This window comes from Cupressus sempervirens, chromosome 10, assembly GCF_028749045.1.
Source record: "Cupressus sempervirens isolate cs-2001-9-10 chromosome 10, ASM2874904v1, whole genome shotgun sequence".
Classification (NCBI taxonomy): Eukaryota; Viridiplantae; Streptophyta; class Pinopsida; order Cupressales; family Cupressaceae; genus Cupressus; species Cupressus sempervirens.
In genome coordinates this window covers 455,194,561-455,200,560 of record NC_143127.1, presented here as the reverse complement: position 1 = coordinate 455,200,560, position 6,000 = coordinate 455,194,561, and positions in this window count along the sequence as shown.

Sequence of the window (6,000 nt, the reverse complement as noted above, 5' to 3'; positions counted from 1 at the left end):
ATAACCCAAATTGTTGACAACCTTAAGAGTATAGATGTTCAGTCTTGCTCCTCCATCTATTAAGACACGTCTAACTTTGGCATTATGGATGAAGACTTTGAGATAAAGGGGATCATTATGGTTAGGTTTGTCCTTAGGAATATCTTGGGGTGAAAAAGTGATATGTTGTCACAAGGATAGGTTCCCAACCATGGCTTGGAACTGGGTGACATCCATGTTATTTGGGACTATTGACTCTTTAAGGGCTTGCTCTAAGTTTTTTTGGTGTTGGGGGGATGCATGCAGTAGGTCCAAAATGGATATTTGTGTAAGGGTTTTTCCGAGTTGTTCAACAAGGCTATAATCAGATGAAGTAGGAGCAGTAGGTCTAGATGGGGCTCCAGGTAGGGTGATCTTGCTACGGCGTGTAGTGACAACACAACGAGGGTCTTCAGCCTTCAATGGGAACGTGGATATGTAGAAGTCAGACTCATTAAAGCAATTGATGGTGTACTCATAGCCGGTGCATGTGTAATTCAAATTACCTTGTGAGTTTGAGTTTGAACTTGAGGGTTTCTCTTTGTCATAATTACCCAAAGGATCTTTGAAAATAGTATTATCAGAGTTGGATGCTAAAAGTGATGGATCAACTGTGATTACACCATCACCAATAAGGTCTTGTATTGCATGTCTCAATTGGAAGCATGATGAAGTCTTGTGTCCTTTGGTGTGATGGTAATCACAATACTTTTTGTCATCCCACCAATCTTCTTTAGTTAATGGTTCATCTTTGATTGGGGGTAGCTGCAAGAAGTTATTACTCAGTAACTATTGTAATGCAGTCTTAAGTGGTATTCCCAATGGTGTGAATTTCTTGTCTTTGGTTCTAGGATGTCTTTTGTCTTGTGTGGGAGTCTCAGTTTTTTGTTGTTGAGGTGTTGTTTGATTAGGAGTTTGTGAATTTTTAGGGTTTACACCTTTCAAAGTCAATTGAGGTTGTACTATGCTAATCGTGTGGGCATCCACAATGCCATCATTAGTCACATTCTTCTTTTTGGAGAAAAATTTTGCCTTGTCATTAGACGAGTTGGTGTTTGTGTTATCTTTGTTTATCTTGAGGATTCCCTTACAGATAAGAGCATCTTCAATACTAGCCCCTTTTTTCATCAGTTTAGAAATGGTGCTTGGACTCTTGATTTTAAGTTCATACATTAAGTTAGGGACTAAGTTTTCAATGCACAAGTTTACGTGTTGTTCTTCAGGAATGTCTAGTGAGCATTGACTAACTAAGCTTCTCCAACGGAGTAAGAATGTGATGAATGACTCTCTCATCTTCTGTTTAGTTGAGCACAAATCAGAAAGTGTCACCTCATTTGTAATGTTAAAGGCAAAGTGGGAGATAAACTTGTCTGCTAGCTCTGACCAAGATTTGATATTACTAGGAAGTTTGGAGTACCATTCAAGTGCGGGCCCACTTAGAGAACGAGGGAACAATCTCATAAGGTAAGTGGGCTCATCGCTAAGTTCATTACATGAAGCACAAAATTCTTGGATGTGATTAATAGGGTTTCCTTTTCCTTGATATTTTTCAAACCTTGGTCCTTCAAAGTGTTTTGGGAATGGAGGCATATACAAACTTTTATCAAATGGATTAGGATGTAGGTCCCTTTCTGTATATATAGTCTGTTTCTTTTGGACTCCCAATGCCTCAACTTATTTGGAAAGTTGTTTGGATTGTTGTAATAGTTCTTCATTGGGGTGCATGATGGTCTTTCCTTCAAGTCTTTTGTGTCTATGAGTAGACCGTTTGCTATTGTGAGAACTATCTCTACTTAGTTTTGACATTTCTGTGTCTGATGAATCTGATGAAGTGTTGCTAGGTGGTGGAGGTATGTTGGCACCTCAAAGATAGAGAGGTCCCTATTGTTGGGGAACTTTTTGTGGTATTTGATGTCACACTTGTTGTGGGATTGACTACGATTGTTGTACCATGTGTTGTTGTTGTGCCATGTGTTGTGGTTGTTGTTGGCATACCTCTATTAGTTGTATGTGAGACCATGTGCATGTTTGTTGTTGTAGAGGTATTTGTTGAGGTTGTTGTGGCACATGTTGTTGTTGTAACAAATGTTGCTGGTATGTGATTTGTTGCTCAAGGCGTCTTTGGTATTCCAACTATTGCTTGAGTTGCTCTTGTTGTTTAGCAAACATCATTTGTTGTTGTTGGAATTGCTGCTGAAATTGTTTTTGATAAATTGTGTGTAAGTCAAGTGGGTCCGCATGAGATTGTGTGTTAGGAATGTTGGATGTTTGCCCCACTTGTGGTTGTTGTCATTGTGTTTGATGTTGTTGTTGATATGTGGGATATGTGTCAAGTGGATGTAGACTTGGTTGTGCCTTGAAAGTGTTGAGTCCTTGTACCATTGTAGGTTGTTGTTGTCGTGGGGGTTTACTAAGTCCTTGAGAATTGAATGTCATGTTTGTATTGTTGTTTTGGTACCTTTGTGTTTTAAATGTTCCTACTTTCAACATCATATTGACTTGACTATGAGATATAGTTCTATTGGGAATAGGTGTAATGTCAATAAGACAGTTCCTTTGTGTGTCCATAGGGATGGTTGCACTTGATGTTTCACATGTTGTGCTTATGAGAGGTTCTATAGTGTTTGATATCGTAGCACTGGGTAACGTTAGGAGCAAAGGTGTACTTTGTTGATTTGCCTCCAAAGAAGGTATGTCTAGAATCCCTAGAGAATGGGTCCCTTTAGGTACATCTTGTTGTTGCATCATGTGACTAAAGTCAATTCTTAATGTCCTTTTGGGGTGTTTAGGGATTGGTGGTATTTCATCAAACAAGGGGTTGACATTGATGTGTTCAAATGTACTTTGGAGGATTTCAATTATTGGTTCTTGATGGGACCTTATAGGTGCCATTATTGTGTTTGAAAACTCCAAAGGTTGTTTTCCCTTCTCTATGTCCAAATTTATCATGGGTTGGATGTTTTCAATTGTTGTGTTGGTTTAATATTTTGACCTAGGACCTTCCAAGTTTGGATTAAATTTGACAATTTCTTGTGCTGCCAAATGTTTGAAGTTCTTGCAAAAAAAAAATTCTTGACATGCCCTAGCCATTTCTTCATTAGTGATGCCATAATTAGTGTCAGAGTCATCACTTAGGTGTACAATACCTTGTTGTATGTTTGATGTGTTAGGTTGGCTGAATTCAAAGGAATGTGATTGTTCATCTTCAGGTGAGGTTGGTACACTTCCTTCTCCTGGTGCAATTGGCACGAATATAGGCTCAAAGTCAGGACTCCATTAAACCATCCCATGTGTGGGGGAAGTGTTTGGATGAAATCTCATGGTAGGTGTATTGTTCAAGGTTTGTTGTGCCATAGCTTGAGGATCTTGCGGATACATGTTCAAGGGGTCTGCTAGTAATGGTCGTGATGCTTCGATTTGGTCTTCGTCAAAGGATTGTTGGATTTTCTTGCTCTTTCTTTGTCTTGGAAAAGGTTTTGGTTGTTCTCATGCCTCATAAAAAAAAGGTTGATAGAGTTCCTTGGGTCTCTGAGCTGCTTGTCTCCTAGTAAGTGCTAGCATGATACCTAAGAATGCAAATGCAATGGAATTTTTTGAGTGTTTTGGGTGATTTTAGAGTGGTGGGTATGCAAGATATGAGTGTTTTTGGGATTTTTAATTGTTTAGGAATGTTATGAAATGTGAGAAAATTCTAGAAGAGTTATGTTTTTGATGTGCAAAGTGAAAATATCCTAGGGATGTTATGCAAATGCAAATGCAAGGTGTTGTTTTGAAGTTTGACTAGACGGAATGAAAATCACTCTAAAGTATGGAAATGGCAATTAGGGTTATGCTTTGGACTTGTTAATGGTGCTAAAGGTTGATGTATGCAAGGTATATCATGTAAAGGATGATTTTCTAGGGTTCTCAATGATGTCTGGGACATGCAAAATGAGGGTAAATGCTCAAGAAGGTAATTTGGTTGATGGACAATTTGATAGGGTTTGGTAGTGAAAATGATGTTAAGGATTTTGATCAATGCAATATGAAAGGGATATAACAATAGGGTAGGTCAAAATGATGTCTAGGGATGCTAGGGATATGATCATGCTATGACAAGGGTATATGGGAAGTTTTGAACTTAGGTAAAACCTTTTAGAAAGTATTTTGTCTAAGAGTTTAACCTTGTGATAAGGACTTTGGATCTTGACCAAAATTGATAAAAGATGAAAAGATCAAATTGATAAAAGATGAAAAGGTCAAATATATCAAAAAATAGATAGATTTTGACCAAAGAAAATGATAAGAAAAGATAAAAAGACTAGTCAAGATCCATTATCTGTCAACACTAGGAGATACTCTAAGACTCATGCTTTGTTTAGATTTTTTGACTAAATTCAAAGGTTTTGGGAGTTCAAAATGTCATTTAGAGGACTCAAAATGGTGGTTATTCTGAGTAGATATGTGATATGGACAATGGCTATGATGCAAAAGGGTATTTTGGGTGCAAGATGCGGTTTTGGGTCAAGTGCAAAACAGGGAGGTCTAGAGGCTCCTAGATGAAGTTTTGGGGTCCTAAAGTGTAGTTCGGAGGCCCAAAATGGTCATGCAGGTAGCCAAGTGTGCCCTAAAAGTTCTAAGTGTGCCCTAACAGTACCAAATACGTCATTGATGCACTTGGACCTAGTTTGGGGGCAATTGGTAGTTTCTGGGCGCAGTTGGTAAGCTAGGAAGAAAGTTTGCTAATTTTGAAGGGTATGGTTACCAAACTGACATGCCAGGAAGCTAAGATGCTAAGGTTGATGTTAGGATGGGTTGGGAGATGCAAAAAAGAGTTTATGACCTATGTAATTATGTCCTAAGTGAAGGTACTAAAGACTAGGTGATGCAGAATGCAAATCTGGGCAAGCTAGTGCAAGGGGAGCTAACCAGGGATCTAAGGACATTGTTAAAGCCCCAAAATGTTATCTGGAACCCAAAACTGGATCTTAGGATCACCAAGTGTTCCAAAATAGTGCATAATATGTGAATGATGCAGTTGGGTCCCAATTGGGTGCAGTTGGTAGTTTTTGGTCGCAGTTGGTAAATTGGGCTGAAATTGAGGCAATTCTGGGAGCTATTGTTTCACGATTGATGTCACAGAGAGGTAAATAGTAGAGGACAGTGTTAGAGCTAGTATGAATGCTCAAAATGATAGTTAGGACACTTATAATGATGGATAAAGTGGTCAAAATGATGAATAGGTATGCAAAGATGCAAGGTGATGAATGCAAAGTGTTGATTTTGAGATGGGAATGCAAAAACTAAGGAAAGTAAACTGAACCTAAAAGGATGAAACATGAAAGGTAATAGGTACTAAATGAGGACTAAAAGGTGCAACATGAATTCTATATGATGCATGAATAAGGCCTATACTTGGTTGAATTCAAGTGAAGTCTATGCAAGTGTGAGATCTATGTTTTGCCAAGCACGTTTAGGAGCACAAGTCACCATGTTTTCCAAGGTTCGAATGTGTTGAATCAATGTTTGAAAAGTTTGATAAATGTTGAAATATTTTGGCAATATTTGGTGGCTTTAACAAGTTCAAATGATATCCAAGGTGTAAATTTAATAGTTTGGCTTTTATCTTTATTATGTTTTACACACACATAAGAAACATTAAGACAAGAATAGCTGTTGTAAAAAGTTAACAAACACACCACAACCTAGGCTTTTAGGATTGAATCCACTAAATTCCTACTTGAACCAAAGTTTAGCTGTGCTTATCCAGAGTGGACAACCTAGGATCTTGGCACCACAAGCTCCCCCTTACAGTGCACTCACTTCTCGAGGCTACCAAGATCCTCTTCCCAAGGGGCATGACTTCCCAAGGGACTGTTGCCTCTACTAAGGACCACGAGAATGTAGGATGTCTTCACGGGAATGGGTGACCCCTTGAGCCAGTGGATAGAAAGGATTTTGGCCACTAAAACATGGTTTTTAGTAAGGGCATTTTGTTCGGCA